Source organism: Corapipo altera, unplaced genomic scaffold, assembly GCF_003945725.1.
Source record: "Corapipo altera isolate COAL_440 unplaced genomic scaffold, ASM394572v1 140b, whole genome shotgun sequence".
Classification (NCBI taxonomy): domain Eukaryota; kingdom Metazoa; phylum Chordata; class Aves; order Passeriformes; family Pipridae; genus Corapipo; species Corapipo altera.
This window is the reverse complement of record NW_020884956.1, coordinates 689,437-707,191: the sequence shown is the minus strand read 5'-3', so window position 1 is coordinate 707,191 and position 17,755 is coordinate 689,437. Positions and strand designations below refer to the sequence as shown.

General features: G+C 44.8%; 1 long non-coding RNA gene across 1 annotated transcript; it reads left to right on the top strand.

The window, feature by feature from the left end:
* Positions 1-10,797: 10,797 nt before the first annotated feature.
* On the top strand, positions 10,798-15,491 carry LOC113956809. The gene is made up of 3 exons (XR_003530955.1): positions 10,798-11,187; positions 12,923-13,025; positions 15,046-15,491. It is a non-coding gene; the product is annotated as an uncharacterized LOC113956809 (long non-coding RNA).
* Positions 15,492-17,755: the final 2,264 nt, after the last annotated feature.

The window sequence follows — 17,755 nt, the reverse complement described above, 5'->3', positions numbered from 1 at the left end:
GTCACAGTTTCAACAACAAGACAACAGAGCAAATCCTGCTCTGTTAGGTGGGTGTGAGGCCATAGCTCACTGCTGGTTTTAAATGAGTAGATACAGAATCATCCTGAGGCAGAAAATGCATCCAGAAAGGAGGATCTGGTGTTGTATCTATAAAATTATTCCAGGGAGGTGGGAAAAACCCCCCACAATGTACTGTTTCTGCTTGCATGTTTAACCTCCCCTTGCGAGGCATATCCTGCAAGAGACAATCTTGGGGTTAAATTTTCCCATGCAACTCTCTTTAAGCCCACTGAAGCAAGATTTACTGCTCTGTAGTTGACCCAAGGCTTGTGTTCCAACTGCCAAGCCCTGAGCAGCCTCCTCATTGTTTTCCACCATGGGTTTATGCACCAGTTTGCCATTACTTGAACCAGTGGTATCAGATGCACATTGGTCTGGTAACCTGAATCACAGTGTATATATATATATAGATAGCAATGACCTAAAATCATACAACTGTTTCTCTGGTCTCTCCTCAAAGGCTCCTTGGGTCAAAAAATGAGGAACTCAATATAAGAGCTGGGAACGAGACAATTCTGTGGCCCGTGACACAGGGACTGCACAGGGTCCCACCCATTTCCAACAAAGGGCATCACAGAATCCCTGTCTGGAATGCAGTCCTGCAAAGAGCTGAACTCACCTCTGCTAACCAAAAAGTCTGGTGGTTCCAGTGATGCTTGCATGGCAGGTACTGGGGAGAAGGGAGGCTCTTTGCAAGCTCCTCTTTGGGTGAGTTTGTGCACGAGTGAAGCTCTGGGGTGCTGTGGGGGGCAGCCAGCAGATGCTGCTGCCTCACCTCACTGAGCATGGGTGTGCATATGTTACTGGCCAGTGGCAGGGCACAGTCCTGAGTTTGGCAGTGACAGGTTGCACAGGCACACAGGTTCCCCTGCACACACTGGGATGGGCTTGCAGAGTCCATACAGGAGTATGGATACATGTGCCATGCCTGCCTTTGCTAAACATGACATTGCGTCGCACCAGATCTTTTGGATGAATAACTTGCAATATTTTTTTACCCAAAGGGCCCCATCTTGAGATCTTTTACCTAGCTTAGATTCCCACTGACACTGAATTAAGAGTTGAGGCAACTGCGTTTGGAAACTTTACAAAGAAAACATATGTATCCAGTTTGCTCAACATGGTGTCTGAAGAAATGTTAGAAGGTGTCCAAGATGCAAATGTTTGTTTATGAAACAGGAGAATTTCACAATGGCATATAAGAGTAACCTAATTTTCCATTTGAACCCTTGTACATCAGATATGTGCCGTGTGGATATCCACTCAGCACCTGCCCTGTCATCATATTCCCACTGACTGCTGTGTCACCAGGTTAGCGTGACAGCAGAGTTTCTTAGCCTGCAGCACCACGACTGCCTTGTGCTAATTCAGGTGTGGGCTCCTCCTGAGAAAGGTGTCTCACTGGTTGTACTCCCCCAGCTGTGTTCAGCACCTGTGCTGATGGGGTGGTGTGGAGAACACGGGGTAATTTATATATTGGGTTGATGTTGATGTGGATCTGTTCCCAGATCTGGCTGCCTGTGCAGTCACACAGGGATTAGTGCTTGCACAAGGCAGGAGATAACATGGTCAGACCTACCCCTCACTTAGTGCAACTTGAAGCTCCATGTTGGTGTGGTATTTTTTTTCTTTTCACTGAATCACTGAATATTCTGAGTTGGAAGGACCCACAAGAATCATCAAGTCCAGCTCTTAAGTGAATATGGGGGACCCGCAACCTTGGCATTATTGACACAATGCTCTAACCAACTGAGCTCAGTGATGTTGGCTCAGTACAGTGTGAAGAGCCTGATTCTAGCACTGAGAATGCATGCAGGCTTCCCGAAGTACCAAGAGGTGAATTTCACTCCAGTGGTAAGACATTCATCTGTGTGATTTACTACAACATGTCCAAAGATGGCTTTGTCACTCCACCCTCTTTTCCGTGTTGCTAAGCCCAGGGTAATGACCAAAGGCTAGGAAGCAACTGTCCCTGAATTTCGTATAAATTCTCATAGTTCTTTGCCATACTGTGAGAGGACTACTTCTTTGTTTATCTCAGTTCTTTTTTAGAGTGTGAATCTAATTGCAAAACTATGATACAGCACTTCAGCATGTATTGCAAAGTTTCCGGGATCACGTGGAGCTGCAAACTTTCACTTCATGCCAATGTACTGCACTCTAATGGGTGAACTTTCTAAACTCAATGTTCTGAAAGCATGGAGGTATTTTGAAATAAACCCCCAGTGGATAAAAATAATCCTTTAGTATTTTACTCCCAGTTAACCATTTGATGAGAGAAAGTGTAGAGTTAGGCAGTAAAGCTGAAAGTCCAGTTAGACTCAGTGGTACTATTCACAAAATAGCTCCTCTTCTGTGTTAATAAATCAGAATCTGCCCCTGAGTAAATAGTCTCTAAGTTCAACATCCATGAACAGGGAAGAGCCATAATTACTACACAGTCAGGGATCAAGGGAAGTGGACATTTTGTGGTAGTGCACTTCACAAGTATTGAACCGTAGCTAAAGTCCTAAGCTTGTGGATGCAGCCAAGGCAGGAGTTCATATATCTTGTAGGTCACCTCACTTTTTTAGCTTCAGGTTGAGAAATAGTCTCTTTCCCTGTACCATCCCCCTTTTCTGGCTCAGTCACTGTTTAATGATTCAAAGCCGAGTTGAACACTGTCTCCCAACAAAGCTGAGAAAGCCCTTCCTCCAGTGTCACTGGGGCAGCAGGTATGTCCCTCAATTACAGGAGGGAATGGAACCTCTTTCCCTTCCACGCTGCCATTCTGGGTGAATGCTCTGGCCCCTGAGCTGTTGGTGAAGGCAGGGGCTGAAGGCAACAGTCGTGGCAGAGGAAGGTGACCACGTTCTGTGAGGAGACCATTGCAGGAAGCACTGAGGTTGTTTACTTGCTTGAGTGGTGTAGGAAGGTGGACACAATTCCTGCTGCACGGAGCTGGGCCTTGCCAGGCACACTGGCATGGGGTACTCAGACCAAAAGCAGCTGGGACTCCGGTGCTTATTGTCTTTTGTATCTCCAGGCAGTGAGTTCTGCCAAACACATTGTTAGAGAAAGTTTTGCTGGATCAAACAGAATTTCCTGGTCCTAATAAAATGAAAGCAATAAAAACATCAAATCCAGTCCTGATCCAGCTCCTAATCAAATAGATTCACCACCAGCTTGCTATGCAAATGTATATCTCAGATAAACTGTGTGGGCACCTGAGAAATTGGTACAAATGATGGAATTCCAGTTCTAGATCTCATTATAGGCAGAAGGCTAAGCTCTCTTCTTTTTGACCTGATTGATGTTTGCTAATGACAGTTTGGGGCTTAGTGGTGTTTCAGTATCATTTGAAAAATCATATGTATTTTTTAAACTCTTCTATGAGGTGCCAAAGATTCTTTTCTAGGGACATTCTGTTGTCTTGCTGACTTGAGCAGGAGTTTAAACATGAATACACTTTTGAAGGAGAAGATCCTGAACTGGCATGGTAAGTGCAGGTAGGTGTTTCATTAAGCTTGCCAATGCTTATCCACTGTTCCAGTGAACTGGGAACCTGGGGTGGGAACCTCCTGAGGGTGGGTTTACTTGGAACCACTTCTGTGCTCTTGGATTCCAGTGGAATCTGAAAATATTAGAAGCTGAGCTGATCCTCTTAATCTGGAATGACTCAGGGGGTTGTTTTGATAAGCTGGTAGTAGGAGGTGAAGATGAAAAAAGAATTACAAGGGATGTGGTGAGAAATCAGTTCTGTAAAGGTGGCCGAGTCCTTTTTTTCTCCATCAGTTTGCTGCCCTTGCTATTTGTATAACTTATTGCAAAATCTTTCTGACAAGTCTTCTCTTTGGTGGGGAGGACGGAATTGTGGAAGTGCTTTTTTGGGCTCCTAATTCCCCTCACTGTCCTGGTGTTGGTGTGACATCTGATGTCCCAGAGCAGCATGACAGATCTGCATTCACCAGCAGACAGTATGAGTGAAGATTTTATTTCCTGTTCTAATCAAATGTGGTATCACTGATATCTGATGACAATTGTAGTATTTTTAATAATCCCCTCTGCGTAAAGCCTTGAATATTCACTTATAGTTGCATTCCTGGAATAATTTATTCTTTGCACAGAGATGCAATAAGATGTTTGCTCCACTTAAGCCAAGACTGAATTGTGCCCCAAGGAATCAGCCAGCCAGCTACTGAATCTTTATCAAACTGACACAGACAACCCTCATCCCTGGTAGGAAGATCAAATACCTCTCACAGGAACATGATCTTCTTTCAGCCTCTTAAGCATCACAGTGTAAAGTGAAGCACCCACTGGCTTTCTGGCTGGGCACAGAGGGAGAGAAGCCTGCAGCCCATTACCTCTGCCCCCACCAGCTGTGGCAGAGTGACTGTGCTGCAGGTTCCAGGCAGCATGGGGATGTATTTGGACAGCTGAGGAACATGAGCAAGGGGAAGAAAAAGGGCTGTCTCCAGGCAAACATGTCCTGATTTATGACAGAACTATATTTATGTTAGTCGTAACCACATTATTCAATGTAATTGGGGTCAAGAATTGAATGAGTCTAAAAGAATGCAAAAAATAGTTTCAAAATTCCTATTATAAATAAAGACCTGGTTTGGAGGTTTTGTGAGAACTCCAGAAGCTGAAAGGGTAGCAAACCCCCAGTGTTTTTCAAAAGACAATGCCAGAAAAACCACATGAAAATTCCTCTCAGTGAAGACAGACTGCATTCAATTTATTTTTTATTTTTTGGTTCTTGTCTGTCTCTCTTGCTGCCCTCACTGTCATTTTACTTTCATGCTGTTTCTGTGCAGGCTGACGGGTTCAGCACTGGTGCATTCTAACACCAGGCAAGAGCAGGGACTTGCTGTTTGTAGCTGCCAGGAGTCCACTTCCCTCCCCTCAGCGTGTCCCAAGGTAGCAGCAGCTGTCAGTCCAACAAAGCCACTGCAGTTCCTTCCACTCTTACGTTGCATTTATGTTGCATTGTTTTCTGCTGGGAAATGTATGTATTTCCCCCCAGCTGCATTTTGGAGGGCTGGTCCCTGGGCTGAAGCACTATACCCTGCCCTCCTTTACATTTTTGTGTTCCCTGAGAGCAACATTTGTTTGAAGAGTTTCTCCTACTTGCCTAATTTTTTGTATCTTGTTTCTTTGCTTATACTCTGACTGGTAGGATAATACCTAGCTCATAGTGCCTTGTCACAACTTTTAAGACATGAATTTTATCATGTCTAGCTCTACCTAAAAGGATATTAATTCCATCAATGACAGCTCTCCTGACTACTGCTTCTCTTCACGCTTTGAAGTGAATATGAAGTTTCTTCTTCCATGGTATCTGGAGAAATACTGAAAATAGTTCTCTGCAATGGACTTTTTATGGCTGTATTGCCATAATTAAAGAACTTACCTTCATTTTGAAAAAAACCAAAAAAATCAGAATGTGACTTGTAAGCTATAGTGATACAGACATTTTCTATTACAGTTAACCTTTGCTCTTCAGTTAAAACTGTTATCTCAGACCCAAGTCAAGGGTCATAGATAAAACCTCCCTAGGTTTTTTTCCACCTCTTGAGCTGAGTTGCATCAGTGAACCATTAACTTAGTAGATTATCTACTGTTACTTTTATGGAAGAAATGCATACTGTACTTTTTCTGCATTGCTTGAATTTGATTTATGTATGGCTCCAGTTCTATAGGTTCCCCACTGAGGCGGGGCCTTCATACCACAGCAAAGTAAACAGGCAACAGAAACTTGCCCCAACAGTAGCCAAAACTTAGAGAAAACCACATACTTTTGTCCTCATATCTTTTCCATTTAACATGCACCACTAACAGTCTGGATTTACACTAGGGAAAAACTAATTACAGCGATGTTAGATTAATGTTAGCCTTAAGTTAAACTGCAAAGGCCAGGATCTGAGCTGTGCCTGGATCCTAAGGGGGGCTGCAGCCAATTAATTATAGCTCCCTGATCTGAGGACAGGTTACGAGCTGGCCCCAGCACTGATTAGAGCAATATTAGAGAAGAGATTGCAGCGTCTTGGGGGCTGCTCTGTCAGAATCAGTTGCCAGTGGCCACTGGGGCCTGCCAGGGCATGGCTTGTGTTGCACTACACCCCTCTGTGCCCTTGCTGTGGTCTTGCAGGGGGCTGCAGGAACCAGTTGCACCAACTTTCTGACAGGAGAAAACACCCAGGCTGAAAACAAGTGAGTTCTTTCAAAGTGGGAAGCACATGGAAGTGGGGAGGCCATGGGCTGACTGAATCCTCCTCCTCCCATTGGGCAGGAAGAGATAACACAGCCGGGGACATCCGCCAGCAGTAACCAGCTTTTCTGCTCCCAGACCAGCAAATGGAGCCTTCCTGGTATGATGATTTTCCACTTCCTCCCAACCTCCCAACCCATCTTTGAGAGTCAGATTTTACAGCAATTTTTTTGGGGGGGGGGTGTTGGACTTCCCTATTCCCTGTTCTCCTGCACACTCCTCTTTGCTGTTGCCAAACGTTATCTCCCCTCCCGGCATGTTGGAGCTCCCCAGAGCAAAGGGAGTGGAGTGTGAGGAAACCAAGGCATTTGTCTGACTCAGTTTCATTTGGTCTCTCAATCAATTGAGAAACAAACGTGATGTCCCTCTCCACTCCCTTTGGACTGGGTCTGTGCATTTAGGTCAGGCATCTGGAACTGGATTTTCCAATAGTTGGGAAAGAGCTTAATCCTTGAGAGGAGATTTGCAGGGAGGTGTGGGATAAAAGGGATAGGTTCCCAAAGCCCTTATGGGAGCCAGAGAGGGGTGATTCACTCGGCTCTGCTAGTAGCCTTCTACAGACACCTTTTGGAGGAGGCCAGAGCTCCTAGAGAAGGGTAGTACAAGCCAGCTATGGATGCTTTTATGATGTTTCCATTGACTTCAGCTGATTTCTTGACAAAGTAGGGCTTACTGCTTCTTGCTTTGTTTATTGTGGACAGTGATAGCCTTAATCTCTCGACAAGCAAGCTTAGTTCTGCACAGCACTCCTGCTTTGCTGATGGGGATAGCTGGGTCTGACAGTGGTGGGAGGACAGGAGAGCAGGAGCTTGACTCATCTGCTCTGTAGCACATGGTTTGATGATACTGCAGAGGCTCTGCATGCTCTGAGCACCCCAAAGGACTTCTCACTGCTCTTAGAAGCAGATTCCCTGTGGCAGTGGACAACTCTGGGAACAAAACTGCTAGCTACCCTCTTGATAAATCAACATGCCAAAAGTGGTTCAGTTTCTGAGGGCAGAGGGGAAAGAGAGGACAAACAAAGAAAATGTTGGGATCTCACTGTTTCCCTCCCACACAGAGCTGCCCTAAGCACATGCTGCTGTGCATTGTGCAGCACTGTTCAGCTTGAGGCTGAGTTGTCCAACCACGTCAGGGCCGCCACTGCTCTGCTTTAAGCATCAGGTTAAACCACAGAGCCCAGAGGCTGTTGGCAAGCTAGACTGGGGCTGCTTTCCTTCCAGCTCCCAAGAGTACACCACCCTCTTGGATACAGGTCCAAGATTTCACATCTCTCAACTGTGATGTTTTCTTGACCTCTGGTTTTTGACTAGATGCTGCTGCCCAGACCACTCAGCAGCTGAGTAGCTCATGCCCTGACACCCTATAAACCTTCTGGTACCCACTGAGTGCTCAGGACGCACAGTACCCCCCATACAGAGCCCATCTCCCTCATCCTGCACCTTCAGGACATGGGCAAGCTCAGGCAAGACATCCCTTTCTATGTCTAAGACACTTGCAACCTGTTTCACCATTTCCAGGCCCCCTGCCAGCAGCCCCCATCCTCCCCCCACACTCTGCCCCATCTGCCACTTTTTGGTAGTGTCCAAATGCAGTGCAGCCCTTGATGGTCTTTCCAGACAGCTTAAGAAATTTGAATGGAACTTCAGTCTGAGGCTAACTCAGAGTACTGGGTGTATTTCCTTTGCCCACCTCCTCCAAAGGAGTATATCAGTATCTGCACCTGTATGAGAGGAGATATTGTGCTCCCAAATCAGAGCCCCCCTTTGCCCACCCTGAGTTGTGCACAGAGATATTGTGGTAGGTGAGGCAGAGGAGGAAGGCTGAGAAGGGAAACAAAACCTCTTTGAGTGTGTACGACCCTTGTTCAAGTCAAACTCAAAAGTCCAATTTGTTGCATAGATGTAACACCCTTCTCTTTTCTCTTTCCCAGCATAGATACCCTTCACTCGGAACCACCCATATCAGTGAGTCTGGATCCAGGTGGGTGCCACAGTAGATCACGTGAGGTGAATTTTAAGCAGCTTTAAATGCAGCCACTGAATCAGCTTTAAACTCATTTTAATGAGGTCAGTGTGTCTTTGTGAGTGGTTGATGCTTTTTGGTCCCAGCTGTGATGTGATTCTGTGCTTCAGCTCTGACCTTGCTCTGGCTGTGCTTGTTTGCCCCTTTTAAAAGACTCCTTCACATGTAGGGCTGTGTAGTGCAGCACGGTGAGGTGGCAGAGGAGACAGTTCAGTCCTACCCTTCATGCTCACGGTGTTGTTCATGATCAGTGTCAAGATAACAATCTGCTAGTGTTTTTCCAAAGGAATGAAGCTATAATTTTCCTGTGCATGACTTTAGCTATGAAGAAGAGTTTGTTTTGCCCCTTATTACAATAGAGGATTGCAGGGTTGAGCAAGATGATGAAAGCGTTGAGGTTAAGTAAGGTCAGGAAAAGAAAGTCCGGGTGGCCTTAGGTATCCTTAGCAGGTGGATTTTAAGCACCTTTTTCCTTCTCTAGAAGACACAAGTAATTCAATTCCGATTTTCTCATGGCTTAAAACTTCCATTATTATGGTTCTATATTTTCTTCTGTTCTGTGCCTCAGTATGTGCATTATTTTTGGCTACCTGTTGCTCTCTCCTACAAATGTACGACGGCATGGAAAGATCTTCAGCTGCAGGATAGGACTGAGAGATGTAGTAAAAGTAACACCTGTATCTCTAGCCCTGTTCATGGTGGTACTGTCCTCTGACTGCTCAGTTCCCTGGGGTGCCTGTGTGAGAAGTCCTGTTCCAGGTTATGTCTTGGGAAGAAGGCAAACTAGTCTTTGGGCCGTTCTTCCCACAGAGGATTCGTGGCATGGCCTAAATTTTTTTTCCATAACTTTTCTTCTAGAATTTTATAAAGGGAAAACATTGTTTGTCATGAAATTAGATATTTCCTGTTGCCCCTTTCCTCCCGCAGAGGATTTGGCTGATTGCATTAATTGCTCAAACTCTGCAGGAAGGAAACTTTGGCTATGTAGGATGAACAAGCAAACTCATGCTCTTTCAAGCATTATTATATTCACTGTCATTCAAAAGAGTGAGAATGTAGAAACCTATTCAACCTAAGGTGACTGAAGGCCCACACCAAGACCTTAAACCATCTTGTCCAGGAGCTGCCCTATGCTGATGACGCCACCCTTGTTGCTCACACAGAAGCAGCTCTGCAGCGTTTAACATCCTGCTTTGCAGATGCTGCTGAGCTCTTTGGGCTGGAAGTCAGCTTAAAGAAGACTGAGGTTCTCTATCAACCTGCACCTCAGGAAGTCTTCCATCATCCCCACATCACCATTGGCAAATCAGAGCTCAAATCAGTCCAGCAGTTTAATTACCCAGGCAACCTCATCTCCTCGGATGGTAAGATCGATGGAGAGATAGACAACAGGTTAGCAAAGGCATAGAGAGCTTTTGGAAAACTCCATAAAAGAGTTTGGCGAAATAAACACTTGATGAAAAGTACAAAGACCAGTGTTTAGAGAGCCATAGTGCTGTCTACTCTTATATGGATCTGAATCATGGGTCATCTACAGCCACCACCTGCGACTCCTCAAACGCTTCCATCAACGCTGCCTCTGAACAATCCTAAACATCCACTGGTCAGATTATGTGACCAATAGAACAGACTGTGTGTCTGTTCTAGAACAAGCAGCAGTCACAAGCATCGAGACCATGTTGCTGAGAACACAGTTGGGTTGGGCAGGGCACGTCACAAGGATGAAGGACCAACCACCCCCTCCCTAAGATCTTGCTTTATGGTGAACTTGCCACCGGCTGCTGCAAGAGAGGAGCCCCAAAGAGGAGATACAAGGACTGCCTGAAACAACATCTCAGCCTTGGCCATATTGATCACCAGAACTGGTCTACTCTGGCCTCCAATGGGGAGGTCTGGAGACACAGCATCTATAACGCTGCTGATGCCTTTGAGAAAGCAGTAGGATCACCCTTGAGGAGAAAAGGCAACGCAGAAAGAATCGTGCCCTTCAGATTTTCCCACCTAAGGAGTCTTTCTGCTGTGCCTTTTGCAACCGGATGCGTCTATCTCATATTGGCCTTTTTAGCCACCAACGTGTTTGTAACAAACGTGGGTAGAGCCCTCCCCAGATCTTCGTTTGGCCCTCCCCAGCCATGATCGAAAATGCAGAGAATAAGATTCTGAGCACAGTATTTTCCATCTCTGGATTTAGATCTAATGTCATTCATAATGAAGCAGTTCCAATGAAGTCAGTAGGTTTTACCCTAAAGGAAAAAACACATGGAGAACAGGATTTGCACAGAATTCAGTCCTCTGTAGTGTTTGCTTTAGGGACTACCGTGGTCTCTCTCCTCATCACAGCTGGGAGCAGTGCACATCACCCTTCAAATCCCTACTCTCCTAAAACATATGTTGTTCTACCTCTTGAAGGCAAGAGTTTCCACTGGTTCTAGGTGTTCCCCCTCCACTGTAGTTTCTGTAGGATTTCCTCTGTGAAAACTTTATAATTTCTAAGTTCGCTATTTCTCTCGGTCACTCACTCTCTGTGTTTAAAAACAGTTTCACTTAGGCGTTGCTCAATCAGTGCTATTCTTACATTCTTTTATTTTTGGAGCTGGAACTTTGGACCTGTAAGATGGCTCTGAGTAGTGGCCCTTGCTAAGAAGCAGCGAGCTCCAAGGCCCTTGGAAACGGAGAGAGGTTGGGGTGACTCCTCTTCTGTTTGCTCTCCTTGCCAGACCTTGCAATGAGGAAGGTCTCCAATGCCCAAAAATCAGGCTTTGGTCAGGTGTTCAGTGCTGAGCACCAGCACTATAGCCAGGCCAGATATCACCTGAAAACATTTTTTTTGATTTTTCAGGGTGCAGGTATGTTTTGTTATTAGCTTCCGTTTTTCCTAGGCTTGGTAAAATGGCAGAGAGTAACTGCATGTAAACAGGGTGGTGGGAAGCCTCAGACTGGCTGAGCAGAGGACACCCAGTGTCTGTGCCTGCTGGGGGGGATGTGAGCAGGGGAGGGCTGGAATGCAGAAGTGCTGTTGCGTGTGTGTGCGACGTGTGTCCAGCACGCAGGGCGGGCATGAATGGAAAGCATGCACTCCTGTGCATGTCTGCTGGTGCTCCCAGGCCCAGGGGTTAAATTTTAAAATGGCTAATGATGTTTTCTCTTTTATTCTGGTATGAAGAAGGAAGCGGGGTGCGCAGCCATCTTTACAGTCAGCCATTTTCAGTTCCCCTTTTTTTCTTGGCCGCCCCTGGACACGAGAAATCCTGTGAGTGCATGCAGCTCAGAGGCAATCCATGGTCACTGCAGAAATCATATGAGTCATTTAGTCGACCAGATTTTACTGGAAGACACTGTTCTGATTTCAGTAACAGAAGTATGCAAATAATGTAAATAATACAGATTTTAAATGTTAGCTTTTTAGTTTAACAGCAGGATCCATTTTTTTGTTATTACTTTCATATAATACTTCCAAGGAACTCTTTGCATTTCCTTAATTTTTACATTTTACTGCAAAATTTTTTGCTATAGCTCTGGTATTACATTTGAAATCAGCGTCTTAGACAATGGTAGGATTACATCAATTACAGCAGAGAAAAAATCATGACTAGATGTGGTGGTGAAGGGTACAGCAGGAAATAGTGCTGAAAGATAAGCTGCACTGCAGCTGATGCAGCAAGAAAACTGCTCAATTACAGAATGGTTGGAAATAATGATTAGTAAAGATGTCTCCAACGATTGAAGCCTCTTCACTGCTTGTGGGGTTTAGAGCTGTAGTATTAGACCCCCCTATGGGCAATGCCTTTGCACAGGGCAGGTTGTGCCCCGTTTTAGTGAGATCCACACAACAGGTGTTTATCCTACACTACCGATATTGAAGAGCAACCTACTTTTAGGGTACAGGCCAACGACCCTTTGTTTAAAGTCAAAGGTCCCAGGCAGGAGAAGGGAATGGGAGGTGATGAAGAATGACTGATGTTTGACTTGAGTTCCAGTGAATTCAGCTGCATTAGCATAATGCTTGCTTTGAGGGAAAGTGTGTACCATCTTTGTACTGTGCTGGACTTTCCAGCATCATCCACTTGCGCAGGATGAGGTTATTGTCTTGCTCACCTCCTAGTAGCATTACTGTATTACTAATAGCACAAATCCCTTGGGTCATTTACTAGGGGGACAGACTTTTTAAAGCTCAAAATCAGGGATCCAAACTGAGTGAATAAACCATCTGGCCTTTCTTCAGGAGACTGCATGAATAATCAATGATGTTAATTATGCTGAAGAATTAGATTGCTTTGCTCCAGTGGTATAAAGATTCCTTATTATCATGGCAAAGTGGTTTTATAATGTCCTTATCAGCACTCAGAATTACGTGAACCGTTCTTCCCGTGCATGGGGGCTGTCTCAGTGTTGGGACTACTGAACATCCCGCTGACTTTTGCTTGTTAAAGTGTGTTCAGGGTAGTGTTGTGACAGTTCTCAGCTTCTGGTAAGTCTGGGCTCACTTCGCTAGAGCTGAACAAAATTAAGTCCTGGCCATTTCTCTCTCTGTATGTGTTGTAATAATCTCTTCCTCCTCCCCCCTGTCATCTCTCCTCACAGACTCCACTGTGACTGCTGGCCTCAGCTGCTCCAGAGCTCAATGACTGGCTGCATGCAGCAGCAGGCTGAGGAAACATGGCAAAGCTGGGGAGAGAGAAACCAGGTTTATTTGATGAGTTTCTAACTTTAAGGTAGTTTAGGTCAAATATAAATAAGAAAACCCAAGTTATTGACAGGACAAATCACGCAGGAGATACTTTTGTAGCCAAAACAATGTGCCGGGTTCTGGTCATTTTTTTGGTAACAAAAGTGGGCCTGTCAGCTTCTGACTAAACTGGCAATAATGCACATATAACCCAAGGGCTGAGCACGGCTATATGGTGTCTTTCACGAGGACAGAAAGTACAGTTTTTCTTAAAAATATTTTATTTGGAATTTTGACATTTTACATGGATATTTATCATCAATCTGGATTCAAAATTTTCTCTTAAGGGATCCAAATGAATGAGACACCTCAAAATGGCACTTGTTACCTTTCACAGGTTCTCAGTATTCTCAAAGGAGTAACCACTGATTAGCAGGACCTACACAAATGAAGTATAGACCAGTGTTTAAAGCTGCACTGGTTATATTTCCATGGATTATGCAACCCTTTCAAATCTATAGAAGACCTACATTCATTAACAATTGCTGACTGAAGTCAAACAACCCCAGCAGACCAAACTTTTGGACGCCAGAAGTCAAACCACAGTCAGACTTGCGAACAGTGAGTACAATACATAGAGAGGGATTTTGAAACGCTGTTTCAGTCAACTTTTCACAGCAGTGAAAATGATGTAACCATTTAAGGAGTTTGAGGTACAGTATGTCAGTTGCTGAAATGCTTAAAAATAAACCACAACACACTCGTTTTCACAGGGTGGGAAATCGAAGTGCAGAAAAGTGAAATGACTTGGCTGGGGAAGCAGAGTAGCCTCTAGCAGGTCAGACCATATCCCACTTGTCCAAGGCCCAGTGCTGGTGTTAATCAGTGAGGCCTGCTGCTTTCTGTGCAGCATTATGTCTTGTATAATAGTTGCAGTCTGTTGTCATTTCTCTGCTTTTTCTCAGCTGGGAGGGCTGTAAGAACTTGCTGTTTTGCTCGCTAGGTGACAGTTTTCCTTACTTCTCACTAGGAGAGATGAGTTACCAGAAGTGCCCAACGGAGAGAACAGTGCTTGTTGCTGGGAAGTTACACGTTCAAGTGTCCAAGCCCAAAACCACAATGTACTATTTGCTTTAGACAGTCATGCGATAACGCATTTTTTTCTGTTGTAAGCTGTTAAAAATAAAACAAGGATGCAGAAAATAAATGTTAGAACAGAAGGAGCACCCTGACTTTCCACATAGCTAGAACAGCAGGGTGGAAGCCCTCAGAGCTGAACAGAAGTGTAATTCAGGGGTTGATTTATTTTTTTGACCAGATTTACAGAAATCATCACACAGCCTTTTGCAAATTGGTTTTTAAATCAGCCCTGTTCTGGTCACCTCTTCTCTGGATGCTGGCAGTGACTAGGAACAGCAATACAAAACTATATCTACTTGGCTTATTTCTCCAGTTTACCACCTAACTGAGCTTACAGTGGGAGTCATATAATTTGGCTTGATCTGCAAGATCCCCAAGGCAGGGTGCTGAGTTCATTGTAATTCAAGTGAAGTGGTTAAGGGCAACTGATGGTGAGCCATGTGTATTATGGCACATTTTATGTGGCAGTAACCATGATATACTAAGACAATGATATACTAAGAGCACTGATTTCTTCAGCTAAAATTTGGTGATCTAAGCAGCTGCTGAGAAAGACTTATGCCATCTGTGTGCTAGAAATAGGGAAGGAGAGATGGGCAGTGGGAAGGGACATAAAAGATACATTTTCCCCATGACTGAAACAGCTACTCCTTGAGTATTGTAAACTAAATCACGTCTAGTGCTGGTTCCCAATAAAAATATAATAAAGCAGAAGATTGTCAGTAATTTGAATTAGGAATGATTGTCACTAATCATCATAAAACCTGTCTCCTCAGAATAACAGCTATGAGCTGTAGGTACTGTTTGTTTTGGGAATCAGAAGTCACCTCCTCCTTGCAGGGTTTATACGAACACCTTTCCAAGGCAAGTGACTGAAAACCATCCCGTTCCAAACCAGGTCCTTGAAGGGTTTCATGCTGCTGGAGCAGATGGAAACCGCCACAGCCACCACTTCTGCTCTGTGGGACGGAGAGCATCGCTCTGCGCAGGGACAACAATTACTATCTCCTGTCACCACAACTCACACGTGACCAGGAGGGCGGATGCTGCAGCCCAGCAGGTGCAGGAGATTCCACAATGTGTTATCTCTGGCCACGGACTGTCCTGTTTCCAGGAACACTCTTCTGATGGAGGAGATAAGAGCCTGCCAGTAACTTCTCTTTGTGCAAAGGAGTTGGCAAGAATGTCTTCATCAAAATGGCTTTGTAGTTGCATTAGTTTCTAAGAAGCGCAGGAGGAAATATAGATACAGCTGCATGTTATATCCTATATTTTTTTTACATATTCCTTTTAGGTAATTGTGTCATATTTGCTGTGCAGATGGTAAATTAAATGTGCTATGAAATGGTACCCAAATAAATCAGTCCTGCAAATGCAAATGAGCAAACGTGCTGAATCCAGTAACACACTAGCAGGTGTGAAGGTGGTCGCTTTTTCTCAGGGCTGAAAGGATCGGCTTCCAACATTTCAATTTGTGCATCCTTTGAATCTCTTTTTTAGATGGATGGAGGAAGGGACCTTATGGTGTATAGCATCCATTAGGAGCTCCCCATAATCCAACCCAAACCAGCACAGGTTTACAGCAGCACCCATTTATACATAATTCTTAAAAATAATTGGAAATTAAGTTTCATAAAATTTCTGCCCTGAATTTCAAGCTCCTGTTTCGTTGTCAGCTCTTGATCTCCGGCATCTTTCCGGGCTGGGGCTGAATGAGCACTGGGGCTTTACAAGCAGGCAAGAGTGGAAACCAAGGGATAAGGGCCTGATCCAAAGGCCATTTCTTCCAGTTAGCCTGGAACATTTCCATCAGGCCAAAGTAATGAAGGCCACTGTACCACCCTTCGCTGTTCAGGCAACACTGAGATCTCAAAGTATGTGCATTCAGCTCTTCACAACAGCAACTTTTGCCCTGTGTTAGCCCCCTCAGCCCCCCAGCAAACACTTTCACTACTTTTTTCATTATCTGTAGCATCCTCCTGGGCACTGTTGGTGCAGACAGGTGTAAAAGGATTAAAAAGAAGAAATGGGACTTGTAAATGAGTTGAGATCTGAAAGCGAAGGGAAGGTCACTGCTTCTAGACCATGCTCCTGAGCTCCTTCTAGGCAGACTGTGTTTGGGGTTTCTGGGATTCTGTGGTGAAGAAGGCAGATGATGTGCTGGTGTGTGAGGACAGGTAGCTGTGGGCTTTCAGAAAGATCCTAACATTTGCATTGCAAATTGGTGTTTAGGTTCTTTCAGCTCTATTGTTGGTTATCACTCCTTCTGACTCTCTTTCTTAGATTTAACTGCTAATATTGCCTCTGGAACTCATCTCCAAGATTCAGTCTGTCCATTACTTTGGTCCCTGGTTGGAGAAGGAATTTGTTACCCCGTCTGTGCTCAACTCTAACACCACGAGTTGGGACATGTACTGCTTCTGCTGCTTTTGAAAGCGGAAGTTCCTCTTGGTTCTGGAAATATTGCACTCGTGGGCCTCGCAGAGGATTCTTGCTGTCATGTGGAGTAATGGGAAAGGTTGGAGAAGTAGGGCCTGAAAGGCACAACCATGAGACTTGCCAAAATGCCTGACTGCTGTGGAGGGCAGGCTGGTCCAGGTGTCCAATGGCTGACCCGAGATCCCAAGTGCCCAGACATTCACCCCATCCCAGAGTGCTGGAGGAGACCCCACAGTAACTGCGGTCTTGACAAGCAGCTGGTTCTGCAGAGGACAGCCACAACCCCCAGGTCCTGCTCAGGCTGCACACAAAAGCTCTGTGTGTTGCAAGAGGACTACAGGCCACCCTTGGGAGCCCTTGATGGACAGCTTCCCGGCCTCCTGGTCCCACAGCATCACCCTGAACTCATCATCGCTGCTGGGCCAGAGGCCTTCCACGAATTAGCCTGAAACACAAATGCTTGTTTTCCTCTTGCACTGAATAAGACACTGACAATATCTAATTGTCAATACCCCTCCCCAGAGAGACATGCAACAGCATTGCTCCTCAGGGCATATTCCCCACTGCTGTATTTAGAACAGTTTGAAAAGACCGAATTTTAAAAATAATAATCTTTCCAAAAGTCCCCCACCCACCAGCACTCCTCTGCCAAATTGCAGTTTGAAGAAAATGAAAAAGGACAAATTTATACAGTCTGATGAACGGGTGTTCAAAATGGAACCTGAACATCATAATTCTTGCTGTTCGCTGATAATGGAAAGCGATGGTGGTGATGGCATCATGCCCAGAGAGGTCCTGTTGGCTAGATGCTTGTGGTGTTGCTTTTTTTCACAGTTTATATTAAAGGTGAAAATGTCTGTTTTCTTCAGTTTAAAAGTACTTTTCTCCCTCTCCTCTTATGGATGGAACTTTTAAATAAAGCCACACATCAGTTAGTCTACAATATTTACTGCAAATCCTTTGCACAGTGTGTTTAGTTATGTTTCTATTCATGAGACTCCCCCTTTATGCAGATGTTATTTCTTAGAGTTATTTGTGAACATCTGTCATCAAAGATCAAGTGGACTTTGCTGCTTCTATTTGTTTACTTGTTTTATTTATCAAGTCGCTTTTGCTGCTGCTATTTAGCATCTGTAAAGGATCACCTAAATAGGTGGCATCAGCTATGT